Below are 15,149 nucleotides of genomic sequence, written 5' to 3'. Positions count from 1 at the left end.
ATAATATAATTTTTTCGCGCTGTCAAAGACATAATATGTAGTTGCGGTGAGGAAAAACAGCAATAGTTTCATTGTTGTTCTTCAGCTCTGACACCTGTCGTCCTATTTAGAGTGGTGTAGTAACCTGTTTCTGTACGGAGGCATTTTGTCATTGCTCCGTAACTCTGGCATAATTAATTACGTACTGAACATAGGTAGATCTGAAGAGGCGTATCGACGTAGTCAATTATATTAATATACTGTACGTCAAGCAACAATTATTATTTATATCTAAATGCCTGTTCATTATTAATGTGCGTAGGTGATTTCTTGAATATATTTTTCATTAATCTCTATGTCCTTTTCTCATTTAAATGATGTTAACAAGGGTGTAAACGGCTGCGACATGGCAGACGTCTGTGTGCGATCTGATGGAAATTTATAAAGTCCCATCATAAAGGAACCATAGGTCAGTCTTCACAGTAATTCAAAAATACTTAGAAAACGCACAACATCAGCTACCAATGCCGTTGTTCACACGCCAGACGATGTATGGGGAAATAATATTGTTTAATCTTAATACTTTGAAATATTATTAACTATATGATATGAATTCTCATCCTCATATGTGGTAATATTATTATTATTATTTACATTGGCGGCCGCGTGTTAGGACTTTGTTACATGTATTATACCATCTGTTCTCTTTTCCATGACAATCAACAACAACCTTAGGAACAATTACCAAACATTATTTGGAAAACAATCAGGAATTCCCGGATATGACCTGGTCGAAATTGAATTTTCGGATCCAATTTCCAGATTACGGTAAGACGCAGCATAGGCGCATTTGCATTCAGTTTACAGTATGCATAATCAATCTCTAGATTAAACGTTAAATTCATTCAGAATTCAGATTCATTTCATGTTACTTAGTTTTCTGAGAATTTGCGAGTGCATCGGAATTACGACAATAGTTATCACCTTAAACGATAGGTTCTTTTCAATACACAAAATGGCTGTATTCAAGTTCATTTCATATAACATGGCGATAAGCCAGGAAGTTTAAATTTAGCGTATGTAGATTTGGTTTCATTTATTCATACCAAGAGGATCAGTGACTTTACTATACGGATTACACACACATTTTACACACATCCGAATTTAATTACTTTCTTTTCGCATTTTTCCTTATGGTCAAAACCAGAAAATAATAGAACAAGGCACACACACCAACACGACATATGCTACAACACCATGAAAAACCAATGCTAATACATTGCTGTAAACGTGCGACTTGTAAGAAATTAATCCATAGTATTTTGCTTTACAAAAAAAGCTTTATGGTCTAATGAATGAATGGAGGAATGTCCTGTACATTCAGAAAGATCTAAAATCTCTGTCGAAAGTATGTAGGTTTATGTAAATATTCCAAAGCGATGAATGCTATGGAAAGAATAAGTAAATCGACTGTAAATTTACTAGTTTCCTGTCTGTATACCACAAAAATGAAGTAAAATAAAATAAAAAATACTCCAGTTGCAACAGATGCATAGAGCAAACACTAGTCTCTATGGCAGAGATGTTAAGAACCTAGAGACGTCTTTGGGCTAGGCAGTTACAAAAAATCAAGCATTACCAAGGACATACATGTGACAGGTCACCCACCGATAGGAGCTGAAGAGAATTGAGACTTACTGCTGTAACAGCAGTTTAAGAGGATTAAATAGTGTTATTAATGAAAAACTAAAGATAGCCAGACTGGACTACGTAACTGTTTCATTAACCGTTTCCCATACTGGTACACCTATAAAAATTTTTATGTAATATTAAAAGAAGAATTTTTTTCACAACAAATACGTATTTACAAGAAAAATCCTTTCTATGCACATGGGAATATCCGATGTTTGATGAGGAACTGATCACTCTTCATTATGATTAGACAGATGTCTGACTTATGCAATCCTCGATTACTCCTGTTTCGTCTTCAGAAATGCCAATTAATACATTCTAAAAAAAATATGAAGATTCAGAGTAATGAGGTTACATTGGGAGATATGCCTGTTACTCCAAAGTTCGTACTTCTGTTAGGAGCTGGGGAAGTGTGTCTAAGCGAATTTCTAACAATCCAGTTCTTTACGAAACGAGCCGACATACTATTTTCATTAAGTGATTCCACCTACTGGATCAAAGCATTAAATTTTTGGCAAAAGATTACTTTCTCTCGTAGCACAGCAATCCTCTAATACAAAAGGAGGGTGGAAGACTGTTGTTTACTGAACACTCTGAGGTATTTGAATTTCATCCACTACAATAATATGTCTTGATAAAATGATCGAGTGTATGTGTGTGTGTGTGTGTGTGTGTGTGTGTGTGTGTGTGAGTGTGTAAATACAGCAAACAAATCTGATCTCAGAAAATCTAAGTAAAAAACGCTATGGAAGTAGGAAATAATCACAAACTGTTAATAAACAATAAGTTCTTGTAAATAAAAAATCATATGCGTACTGCAAGAAGTAGTGTACAAAAATGTAATAAACAACAAAGTATTGTATATAATATATCAGAAGAAGTAATTTTTTATAATAAATTATTAGTCAGTTTGTAATATAATTACTACTTCCAAACCCTATTGCTTCAGAATAATAGTTTATAACGTTTTGTTTATGGCAATACTAAACTTCTCCCCACGATGCCCAGACCTCAAATGAAGAGGTCTACATATAGATTATATGAAACTATGTGGTTCCAGGCATGTTTATAAGTTTCAAACATATATTGATAGACCGAAGTCAAAAATGAGAATCTGTTGCAAGGCCAAGAGCAGAAAGCAGGATTCCTGCTTAGTAGGTAAATGCGCTTACTACGGCAAGCCCCTGCGCACAGAGGCTTTGTACAGCTCCACGCATTACCATAGCATGCGTTACACTGCAGTCCACATTCCGTTTCACGTCTCATCCCACTTGATATCCCCCTTGCTCTGCAATGACATTTAGTTGCAACTGTCTAATTTGTACCTTACACTTTTCTGCGCATTTTTGTACCAAAGACCGGAGTCTGACACGCGTCTCCTGCTCGCTTCAACACGCCTTTGCATAACTGCAGGTACTAACCCAGCATTCCCCCTGTCTCAATTTCCACTGATGCCACATTCCTCTTCATATTCCCCCTACACTGATTCGTTCGACATTGAGGCACTCTTCCAGTAAGTCAGAGGGACGTGAGGCTATTAGGATTCCGTTTTATGTACGTTGGATAAGTGACTCGATGTTCTTTGATATCATCTGTAGTGATTATTCTTAAGAAACTGATTGCACACCTGTGTGAAGAAAGTTTGTTGTTGCCATTTGCCTGGCTGCAAATGATTTGTCTGTTGCAGTCATGGTGGAACTTTCTGTCTATCTGTCAGAGTTGGTTATTATTCATGACATACATTTGTTTAGGCAGTATATGTGCCGTGTTCAGTTTTAACTGAATCTTATGGAATAGGCACCATATCGAAATCTGTTTGGTGGTGGCAAATATAGTTCGTACGCTGAACACTGTCTACATCTAAATTAAGGGTTTTATTTAAGAATTAATGGCTTACAATAACACCTTTATAGGAAGAGTGGATCTAATCGCACACTTAACTTCCATACTTTTAATATCAGGGGTAACACCCTCAGAGGATAAATATCTCAGTGCCTGATTGCTAACACCAAAGTTACTGTTAACAGCAATTGCTATCTACTTAGCAGTATTTTGCGGTAAGTTAAGAACCTTCTGTTGCAAACATGTAATATGCATTAGTTCCATCACAGCGCAGCTGTAACTAGCAAGACTGTCATGCTGTCAGAATCAGATTCATGCAGTATTGTTTCTGATATGGAAGGTATTTAAGCTAGACCTGTAGCTAGACCTGTCCTCACTGTGGAGTCTCAGTTATTGTCGGTTTTCCCTCCCTTCGCTCTCCCCACGAATGCTAAGATGCCATCAACCGCTAAACTGAGATGTCACATGTTACTACTCCATTCTGAATGGCACACATATTTACCTATTGTTTGTAATCACAGTGCGCCCTCTACACTTCTTGCTTACGGCTTAGCTCAGTGTGGCAATGCCTTGTGAGGGGCACCCTGCCCTCTGCAACTCTGACACACTTTGCGTGCTGAAGATATCGACTGTCACACATGGTGTGAGCCGGAATTGGTTCTCTGCTGTCTGTACCAAGTAATAATTCTGAAATTTTATGTGTTTAATCAGGAATTGGAATTGCTGCGCAACGGATGTGCCGATGATGTTGTCAGCACCAATGTTTGTTTCGGGTGACATGATTCGCTGTGTGTAATCAAACAATGTCTGTTAGTCAAGTTTTCGATCAGTGGATATTTGTGTTAATTATCAACTGGTTTTGTCTTGTATCGCGTGTGGTTGCGAGTGTGGCAGTATGTGCCAGTTGGTGAACTTTTAAGTCACAGAAAATTAGATTTACAGCTTCAAGTGCATTGTCCATCAAATATTTTATTTACGTTACCGGTTACCAGTGTTTCATGGAATGTGTTTTTCTTTTAAAGTACATTATAAAATTAGAATAACTTGTTTCAATCGTTGCAGTACATAGAACTTTATCATTATACGTTGTTCGAAATATTTCTACCTGCCAGACATGCAGTGTTGCTATAAGGAGCGTTTCAATTAGAGTAGGCCACTTTATTCATACAGAGCTCTATTCGATAGCAAACTTTTTGCCATGTCTGATTGCACACCACCGACAGCTATTCCACAGTTGCACTGTCGCTGTCTTCAGAAGCCAGGAAGCAGGTATATTGAAAGGTTGGCTTAATTTCTGTTAAAAATTTGAAATGAAAGAGACATTCTGCTCAGCTTACTACCCGATAGCAACATCCTGCCCTCCATTCACCAAACACATTACAAGTCACATAGTAAGTTGACAGACCCGCTGTCACTGGAGAATACAAAAAAGTATGGAGATGCAAGGATTAAATGTAGGAGGTAGAGACCTCATCAGTAATCACACAAAATCCTCCCTCGTGAATAGAAAAGACAACAACAGGCAAACATTATATACTGGTCCATTTGAAATAGGCGTTGCTCTAAATGTTGGTGTTTACTTGCTAGTATACCTTGGATAAACAAAATTAAAAGCCATAAACACACCACTATTTAATGAGCAGCATCTAAAATGGTTTTCAATGCTGATGTCCACATAATGATTTATGTATGAATTTAGATTCCACGTTTTGTAGATAAAAGTCCATGTAACTCGACCATTTACATTTAGTACGAAGCACATGTGTACTTGGTACAAGTGTATGTATGGTAGAATAGTGTGTGTACATATGCATTATTAACCAGTTGCCATGTTGTGGAAGACACTTAGAATAACCTGTAATGAGCTGTAAATACTTAGTGAAGTTGTACTTTTATGTTACTTAATGAAATGTGCCCTGCGTACATGTTTTAACAAGGGTATCTTGGAATGGTTCCAGTCAAAAGGAGTCACCACACATATTACGATGTTTATACCATTGTGACAGCAGATGAAAAGTTCCTGTTTCGTAAAATGTGGTCGGCCGGTGACGGATTCACAAGCGCATTGGCAACTGTACCTCCTTGACCGGCAGAAACGGACGTCCACACATGTCTTTCTTCAGGTCACCAAAGGTGTGAAAATCACGCAGAGAAAGGTTCTGGCTGAACGGAGCATGTTGCAGTGTTTCTCAACCGAATTGTTGAAGATCAGGCTTAGTCCGACTGGCAGTGTGGTGGGTTACTTTACCGTGCATCAAGAGCATTCCGTCCGACTGTCCGAAGTCAAATGGAAAATCCTAGACTAGAAACATCCCACGTCTTGTGATATCACACCTACATCATACCTGCGTCCAGGATCCTTTCCTCGGAGCAATGGACGCTGCAGCATTATGTATATGACATAATTACTGGTGTGAGGTACCAACAGCTGATAGTGCCTTTTTGCGGTAAGTATGGCAAAAAATTGCAATCTCTCGATGTGATTGGCTGATGCATTCGAAGGCTGTGCCCTAAAACGCCACCTTTCTGTCATCAACACTTTATGAAAGGTGCATTAAACTCACCTAACATTCTGGAATAAGTTTCTTTAAATATAAGCTATCGCCTACTTCATTCGAAGGTCGGAATTACAAGCGCAACTAAAAACAAAAGCTAAACGAAAAGTTACTGTACGTGTTAATGTTTTGGGCCAATTTTATTTCAAGTTATAAAAGTAACTTAGAAAAATTTATAATTTGAAGACAAGCAAGTAATGAGTAATGTGTATTTTACCAAAGAGAGGACCAAATATGCAAAAATAAGAGGAGGAGATGGTGAAGGAATAGTAGTTACGTAAATTTTGATGTAACCTAGGTTTGTGTTTTTCGCTTGGTAAGGTGTTATCTTGCTGGAAGGTATAGCAATAATTTTGATCATAGAGGAATAGAGTTTTACTGAAGAAACATTTCGTTAAGCTCATCCCTTCAGGACGATTTAACGAAATGTGCGGCATGTGTGAAGCCACCGTTAAAAAGTAAATAAATTTTTCAATATTTTTTAACTTTGCTTTAGGGTACTGGTATGTTGAAAGATCGATATTAGGTGCTATAGAAAGATGTAATGGGAGAGAGCAAATGAATGTGTAAAATGGTTATGTTTGTATGCAAAACTCTTTGACATAAACGAATTACTTCATACCCAATTGTAGATTAACGATAAGGAAAATGTTATTGCCATTCAATGAAAAAATTGTAATGACCGTAACCACCTCAGGGCTAATTTTCACGGTTAATATGTTAATCAAATGTACAGAATAACATGAGCGGTAGTACAAAGGGTTTTACGTGACCAGAAGTTGAGGTGGCCTTGGCGAGAGGAGCGCCAAGTTAAAAGACGGTGGAAAGAAAGGCAATTACGTGGGAGCCTTCACAGCATTTGTATCGGTCTGTGATAGGTCCTCTAAGGTGAGGCTTATTTGGTGCTAAAGTTGTGAAAAAAGTGCAACCAAATATTCGGACGGCACGGCTTTTATGACCCAAAGTCGTCTCCAGTATGTATCAATTCGGAAACCAAGATTATTGGAATAATTTTATGATGAATTTCGGCCGACGCTCCGACGAGTAAAGATGGCTCCTGCTTGTGACGTGGCTATCAATAAGGAATTCGATCACTGGGGACGTGAAGAGCCGACCGAAATTGTTGTACCAACAGTACTATGAGCCCTCCAGCACACAACTCAGGGCAAGCATTACTTTTAGAGACTTGTTTGTTTGATCTCAAAACGTGTAAGGGGCTACACTCTACTTACTTTGAAATGCAAAAATAGAAGATGTGCAAACTTATTCTCCAAAAATTCCTGACACAAGCCATCACCAGTCCTGTTTCCTGGTCATGTATGTTGTGTAATGAGAGTTTGAAAGTTAAATTGCGTGTTTGTTTAATAAATGAGTAAAAGGTGCAATAAGTTAATTCATTATTACGAGGGCAGTTCAATAAGTAATGCAACACATTTTTTTTCTCGGCCAATTTTGGTTGAAAAAACCGGAAATTTCTTGTGGAATATTTTCAAACATTCCCGCTTCGTCTCGTATAGTTTCATTGACTTCCGACAGGATTCAGCGCTGTACGGAGCTGTTAAAATGGCGTCTGTAACGGATGTGCGTTGCAAACAACGGGCAGTGATCGAGTTTCTTTTGGCGGAAAACCAGGGCATCTCAGATATTAATAGGCGCTTGCAGAATGTCTACGGTGATATGGCAGTGGACAAAAGCACGGTGAGTCGTTGGGCAAAGCGTGTGTCATCATCGCTGCAAGGTCAAGCAAGACTGTCTGATCTCCCGCGTCCGGGCCGGCCGTGCACAGCTGTGACTCCTGCAATGGCGGAGCGTGCGAACACACTCGTTCGAGATGATCGACGGATCACCATCAAACAACTCAGTGCTCAACTTGACATCTCTGTTGGTAGTGCTGTCACAATTGTTCACCAGTTGGGATATTCAAAGGTTTGTTCCCGCTGGGTCCCTCGTTGTCTAACCGAACACCATAAAGAGCAAAGGATAACCATCTGTGCGGAATTGCTTGTTCGTCATGTGGCTGAGGGTGACAATTTCTTGTCAAAAATTGTTACAGGCGATGAAACATGGGTTCATCACTTCGAACCTGAAACAAAACGGCAATCAATGGAGTGGCGCCACACCCACTCCCCTACCAAGAAAAAGTTTAAAGCCATACCCTCAGCCGGTAAAGTCATGGTTACAGTCTTCTGGGACGCTGAAGGGGTTATTCTGTTCGATGTCCTTCCCCATTGTCAAACGATCAACTCTGAAGTGTATTGTTCTACTCTTCAGAAATCGAAGAAACGACTTCAGCGTGTTCGTAGGCACAAAAATCAGAACGAACTTCTCCTTCTTCATGACAACGCAAGACCTCACACAAGTCTTTGCACCCGAGAGGAGCTCACAAAACTTCAGTGGACTGTTCTTCCTCATGCACCCTACAGCCCCGATCTCGCACCGTCGGATTTCCATATGTTTGGCCCAATGAAGGACGCAATCCGTGGGACGCACTACGCGGATGATGAAGAAGTTATTGATGCAGTACGACGTTGGCTCCGACATCGACCAGTGGAATGGTACCGCGCAGGCATACAGGCCCTCATTTCAAGGTGGCGTAAGGCCGTAGCATTGAATGGAGATTACGTTGAAAAATAGCGTTGTGTAGCTAAAAGATTGGGGAATAACCTGGTGTATTACAATGCTGAATAAAACAACCCCTGTTTCAGAAAAAAAATGTGTTGCATTAATTATTGAACTGCCCTCGTATTACGAACTGCTTCATAATAGAGAGAGGGAGACTTTCAATCTAAGTAATTGCTTTGGTTTGTAACACAATCTTTAAATGTGGTCGCTTTATTCAAAGAAATAAACTACAGTCCACGGAATAACATTAATTTTGCTATAAATTTAAATTTGCTTTGCTTGCTAATTCATGATTAACGTAACAAGTTTTTTCAAAAGTAACGATGGCTGCCACTTGGCCAGTCCCAATTTGCTTCCATGGAGTTTCGAAGTAAATTCATGTAGAAAAAATACTGCCGTTGAAAGGCAATGTCAACACTAAAAATAAGTAAACGAAAAACGGTTAAAGATTTCAAAACTGCTCCATCAGACGTGGCCAACGAAAATAAAATTTTAGGAATAGTATTTCTTACAGTGGGCCTAACTAAGGTAAGGTTACAAGGCTGCTGTGGTGTGCTCCTTCGGTTTGGATGGATCTGATAGCAGGTAGGTCAGACATTGTACAATCTTGTGTGCCCCACCGATTTTGCACATCGAGTCCCTTCATCCACATTGTGCTTTGGGTAGAGGCCCAGGATAAATGATCGCCTTGCAGTAAAGTCCATTAGGTTACACCAGTCACAGGTTTTCTTGAACATAGAAAGTTTATTAACAATATATGCAGTAACATTTTTTAGTGTAGAGTTAACGTTAGGAGGGTGAGTGAATGGCTGTATTGCGACTTGAGAAAAGTAGCGGATCGCAGTAGCGGAGACACCGTTAACATTTTTTGCGCCAGTGTCCCAGTGTCCGGGAGGCGTCAGAGGAGGTTCGGCCGCTACCTACTTCCAAAGGGCGTTCGCTTTCGTCCGGACGGCTGGCGCGGGCTTTCACTCAGCAGCAAACAACTAACGCTATAATCTGCACTGAAAATGTAATTATTTAAACAAAATTAGTAGAAAGAAAGATGTAAACAAATACGTACTTAGTTAATTTTTTTTTTTAACTACGTTTCGTGAAGACAGTATGATTCCGTGCGATTTAGTACGAGAAATATTTAGTACTACGAATCGGTCACACGTGGAATCTGCGGGTTTGGTCACATGACGACGGCCATCTTTGCGTCGGCGCTACTGCTGACAGTGTGTGTGTTATCTTTACGGACTTTCAGCGAAAGCGGAACTATTAAATTCGTTTCCATCGCGCTTGCTTATTGCAGTTTTGTCTTGAAAGTGGCAAGGTACGCTTCTGCAGAAATATTAGAGGTTGTCAACGATGTCTCCCGCCTGTATTTCTGGTTGTTTTTAGAAGATTGTATACGACGGGATACGCTACGCTCTGATACTGCATTCATTTGACGAATTGAGAAGATAGAAAAATTGCAGCGAATAAAAATGGCGAAAGTGAACGCGGACGTCTATGGTAGCCGAGTTGGAGTGGATGTAAAATATAGACTGGCAATGGCAAGACAAGTGTCTTCGAAGGAGAGAAATATGGTAACATCGAATATAAATTAGAGTGTATGACATCTTACCTTAAAGTATTTGTTCGCAGTGTAGCCGTATATGGAAGTGAAACATGGACAATAAACAGTTTAGACAAGCAGGTAATAGAAACCTTTAAAATGAGGTGCAACAGAATAATGCTGAAGATAAGATTGCTACATGCCCTAACAAATAAGAAGGCACTGAACAGAATTTTGGAGAAAAGTAAATTGTGGGCTGAAGCTGACTAGATAAAGGGATCAGTTAAAACGTCACATTTTGAGACATAAAGAGGCTTGGAGAGCTCCTTCCAACCATAACGTAAACAACAACAACTCCCACTTTGCAACATTCTTGTTTTCTAGCCGTTTGTAATTTCAGTGAATGTTATTACATACTCTTGTTGGCTAACTTCCTCCTACAGAGTGACGAATAAATACCAGGATACGAATCTTTAACCAGATCCTAATGGAAAAATTATGTGTCAAAATAAGATCAGTTGAGTTTAGAATACACATATTTGGTGAAAACGAGGAGCTGTCAACACTGTCATATCGTGTAGGACATCGGAATGTAAAGAGGACTGTGTGTCATCCCACATAACCGTGCCAGACCATGCAGCTCACTGAGTGGTCCGACGAAACATCAAACCTACAGCCACATGTAGCCGTTGTTCAAAACCTTGTCAGGTTTCTTTTACATTATATGGTTCCCATTCCACAGCTCTCGTAATTTGTAAGTTGGGCATCATTTCAACACAAGACAATGGCCTATAAAATGATAGTTGCCTATGGCATTAGAGTGGGATCCATTAACCTGTGTGTATGTGTCTACTGACTGCATAGTGGACAACCATGGCTACTGCTGCCAATTTTATGTAGGGCAGCTTCCCGATGAAACGAACAAAAGATATACATCGTTTTTGATGCTGAGTGTTTCCAATCAAAAGGCTGCTGTTTCTCGTGCATATACTACACAGTACCACAGAAGACGCCATCTAGATGAGAATGGTTTTCGTCACCTGAAGCACAGCCTTCTGGGAAACAGGTAACCTTCGTATACAAATAATGCACAGTGGTCGCCCAAGGACAAAACCTACTACACAAACAGATAACTGAATTCTGTAAACCATTCAACAACATCACCAAAAGCAGTTCCAGATATGTGAAAAACTGGTTTTTGAAGTGATGCACAATGATCATAGCAAGGTGATTCAGCACCAGTGGCCAGAAGACCGAAATGGACGAGTATAGCTATGTGAATGTATTCTGCACCAAGTAAAGATATTGAACATTTTAAAAGTAACGTGGGACAGACTGAGAGTCTCCCTTCACTCTTGAAGTTATTTTCAACTCACAACAATCATTATTGATTGGAATACAACCTGCGTGTCACCTGTGAACGTGACATTTCACAACCGCCCTGTGGCGCTAAGGGGTTGCAATAAGTCGCAACGGCAGGGAGGTATGATTTGGTAGAGAGGGGTGACTTACGCCTAAGCGTGCAGAGAAAAACCGGCAACTGTTTCGTTGAGTTTCCTGCATCAAAGTTAAACAGCAGGACATCCACCGATCCCAGTGATGGCGCCACGGGGCGTCCATGCGTGGATCAGCACCAATACCAGTGGTGGAACCTGCTGCATCGTCGTCCGGCCACCCTGCGTTGCAGACGTAGCGCTCCTACTCACGTCACAGCTAAGGAGTCGCCGCGGGTTTTGGCTGCATAGGTAGCCTGGGACGTGGGTGGCTGCTCCCTCAAACTCATCTTGTGGACCACACATACAGCGCCGAAGGGAAAACATCTTTCAGCCATTGTTGTTAGCCTTAGCAGCCAGGGCATATTCGTGAGTGTCCGCAGACTGCTCTTCACCCGGGAGGTCGCTAGTTGGCGCCTCCGACCCGCCCCAGCCAATAGCAAGCTGCAGTCCGCCAGACGATGTCACCCAGAGAGCGGAGGGTAGCGGCACTCTCGCTCCTCGCGCCGGTGCAGCTCCAGCCCGCCCCTCTGCAGCTATTGCGCTGCCGTGCAGCGGAGGTTGGTGGTAGTTTCAGCGGTTCGGTTTGCCGCCGAGATTCATCACCAGTATGTCGTCGAGGTTGGCGTGCAATTTAAACAATCGTTCTTCACTCGCCTCTGGGCTACACACCTGACGTATTTCCTGTGGAGGAGACAAGTGGAGTGCTCTTTAATAGTTACAGCGTCAGGTCCCCTCAGCCCTCTTCGGTCCCTACACACAGTTCATTAGGTGCGGTACTGCCTGCAATGTATCGGTTCTTCACAGCACGTCAGTTCCCTGTGCTGCCCTGATTTCATCACACTTGTATACAGTGCTCGCCGTGCCTTGCCTTCACTCCGATGTGAACAATTCTGAAAAAAAAACACCCCTGCACATGGTTTGTGTTCTTGGCGCAGCAACATAAATCTACAGGCTAGAATCATGAATGAACTGCTTTTGATCCCTTACCTATTAATGGACAATTTGCATGTGCCCTTGCACCGTTCATTCCTTTGCAGTACATTCCTTGACGCGTTTGAAAAGTTTCTCTTGGTGTTCAGTTACACCTTAGGTTTCGGAACGCTAGTACACTGCCACACTTTGGAATAGAAGCTTTTCCAGGGAAATGAATGGGGGTTGGGGTTGGGTTGTTTGGGGAAGGAGACCAGACAGCGAGGTCATCGGTCTCATTGGATTAGGCAAGGAAGGGGAAGGAAGTCGGCCGTGCCCTTTCAAAGAAACCATCATGGCATTTTCCTGGAGTCATGTAGGGAAGTCACGGAAAACCTAAATCAGGATGGCCTGACGCGGGATTGAAGCGTCGTCCTCCCGAATGCGAGCCCAGTGTCTAACCACTGCGCCACCTCGCTCGGTGGAAATGAAGGGGTAATGGATTTTCGATGTTCTGGACTCCACAATCTCTGGACATTAATCCACTGGAGTCTAATTTGGTGTGTGAATGTGTGACTGCAGGGAGGGAGGGAAACATAACAAAAGTGGATGCAGACGTGTTGTGTAGGGTCCAGCAACGTACGACACAGCTGGTTGCGAAGTTTGCAAATGCAAGGTAGTTGAACGCCTTTCCTAAACTGAATTTTGTTCGTGTGTCTACGTACCAGCACTGTGAAGATGAGACTGGACGATGGATGTCTAGAATGGAATTATAATGTGTAACGTAATGTGCAATTTAGTATCCCCTACGTACTGCGTCTTTTGTAACTCATTGGATACCGACGATGTTATTATTTGCATTATTATTTTCAACTGTTTTTAATTATCTCATGGACAGAGCAAAGAAGACGTTTTATATGTAAGAAGTTCATGATCTGTCTTAATTTTAAGTAAAGACAGAAAGAAAAAGACAACATACCACAATTGGAGGTGTCAACTGGATACTGTTTGATGTTTGGAGCAAACTGAACTTGAACATCATTGAGTCCAAGTCTCCGATTCCTACGGCATTTTCTCGTCTCACTGAGCTAATGGGAGAGCTCCACCTCAGCCCAGAATTAATGCTACTTGTTCTTAGCCCCTCTGCATGCAGTAACAGCATTACCAGAGCCTCATTTTCTGAATCGCATTTCTGTTAACCAGTGAGTTGGACGAAGGTTAGGTTGATACACATTTGTCCTGAACTGGGATGAGCAATGGCATGCCGACCGTGACGTGTGGCATTTTTTCTTCATCGTGTATAATGTGGGCTACTCCTATCAAGCAAATTATGTGTTTTGTGGCCATTTGCGATTTACATTTAATTTTAGTACTGAACATAATAAATTATGATTAATGTATGGTTCCAAAAATGGTTCAAATGGCTCTAAGTGCTATGTGACTTAACTGCTAAGGTCATCACTCAACCAGAACTTAGAACTACTTACACCTAACTAAACTAAGGACACCACACCAATCCACGCCCGAGGCAGGATTGGAACCTGCGATCGTAGTGGTCGCGCGGTTCCAGAATGTAGCGTCTAGAACCGCTTGGATATCCCGGCCGGCTGAATGGTGTCCTTAATCTAACTCATAACGATTTTCTTACCTGTCTCGATTTTTGGTTCAAATGGCTCTGAGCACTATGGGACTTAACATCTTAGGTCATCAGTCCCCTAGAACTTAGAAATACTTTACCCTAACTAAGCTAAGGAAATCACACACATCCATGCCCGAGGCAGGATTCGAACCTGCGACCGTAGCGATCGCGCGGTTACAGACTGAAGCGCCTAGAGCTGCTCGGCCGTCGCTGCCGGCTCTCGATTTATATTTCTGTTTATTGATATAACACTATTTTGTAGCATTCGTTTTGCATCATGCTTTCTTTTCTTGGGTATCTGACGTTACCGAAGACAAAATGAAAGAAAGTATTGATAATACGGGATGTATGCCTCCTAGTTTTTCATTGTGTTAACAATGCAGGTTACCCTATTACGCGTCTTGCATATTACTCGATCGACTATCACAATTCCATAGCGCAATTGCAACCCTCTGCTGATCGAGGGCTACGTACTGAAGCGTATGACATGGCGGTGTGTGACGTGACTGACAGAGCTCGAGATACTGCTTGTTGTATTCCTTCAAGACACTGAAAAGACGAATAATCGAAGAGTTCTTGCAGAGATGGAGCTACATTTCCTTCATCATGACAACGACACAGAATGCACAAGCGCTGCGACATGTGTACAACCCTACACCTTGTACACGAGGCCACAAAGCATCTTCCATACACCCCGTCAAGGCCCCATCCTACTGTCATCTTTTTCCAAAAGTCTAAGAAAACTTTTAAACGATTTCGCTTTGATAGTGATGAAGCGGTGCAAGTAGGAGTAATGTTGTGGCTCCATCAACAAAGTAAAATATTCTACGGTGACGGTATCAAGAAACTTTTCTCACGTTTGGTTAAACATA

General features: G+C 41.3%; 1 long non-coding RNA gene across 1 annotated transcript in view; it reads left to right on the top strand.

The window, feature by feature from the left end:
- Window positions 1-715: 715 nt before the first annotated feature.
- The window catches only part of LOC126236566 (uncharacterized), a 52,055-nt gene continuing 37,621 nt past the window's right edge, over window positions 716-15,149 (top strand). Inside the window, exon 1 of the long non-coding RNA XR_007544959.1 lies at window positions 716-807. This is a non-coding gene — a long non-coding RNA (uncharacterized LOC126236566). The remainder of the gene's footprint in view (window positions 808-15,149) is intronic.

Source organism: Schistocerca nitens, chromosome 2 (genome assembly GCF_023898315.1).
Source record: "Schistocerca nitens isolate TAMUIC-IGC-003100 chromosome 2, iqSchNite1.1, whole genome shotgun sequence".
NCBI classification, from domain to species: Eukaryota; Metazoa; Arthropoda; class Insecta; order Orthoptera; family Acrididae; genus Schistocerca; species Schistocerca nitens.
This window is presented reverse-complemented; position numbering and strand designations above follow the sequence as displayed.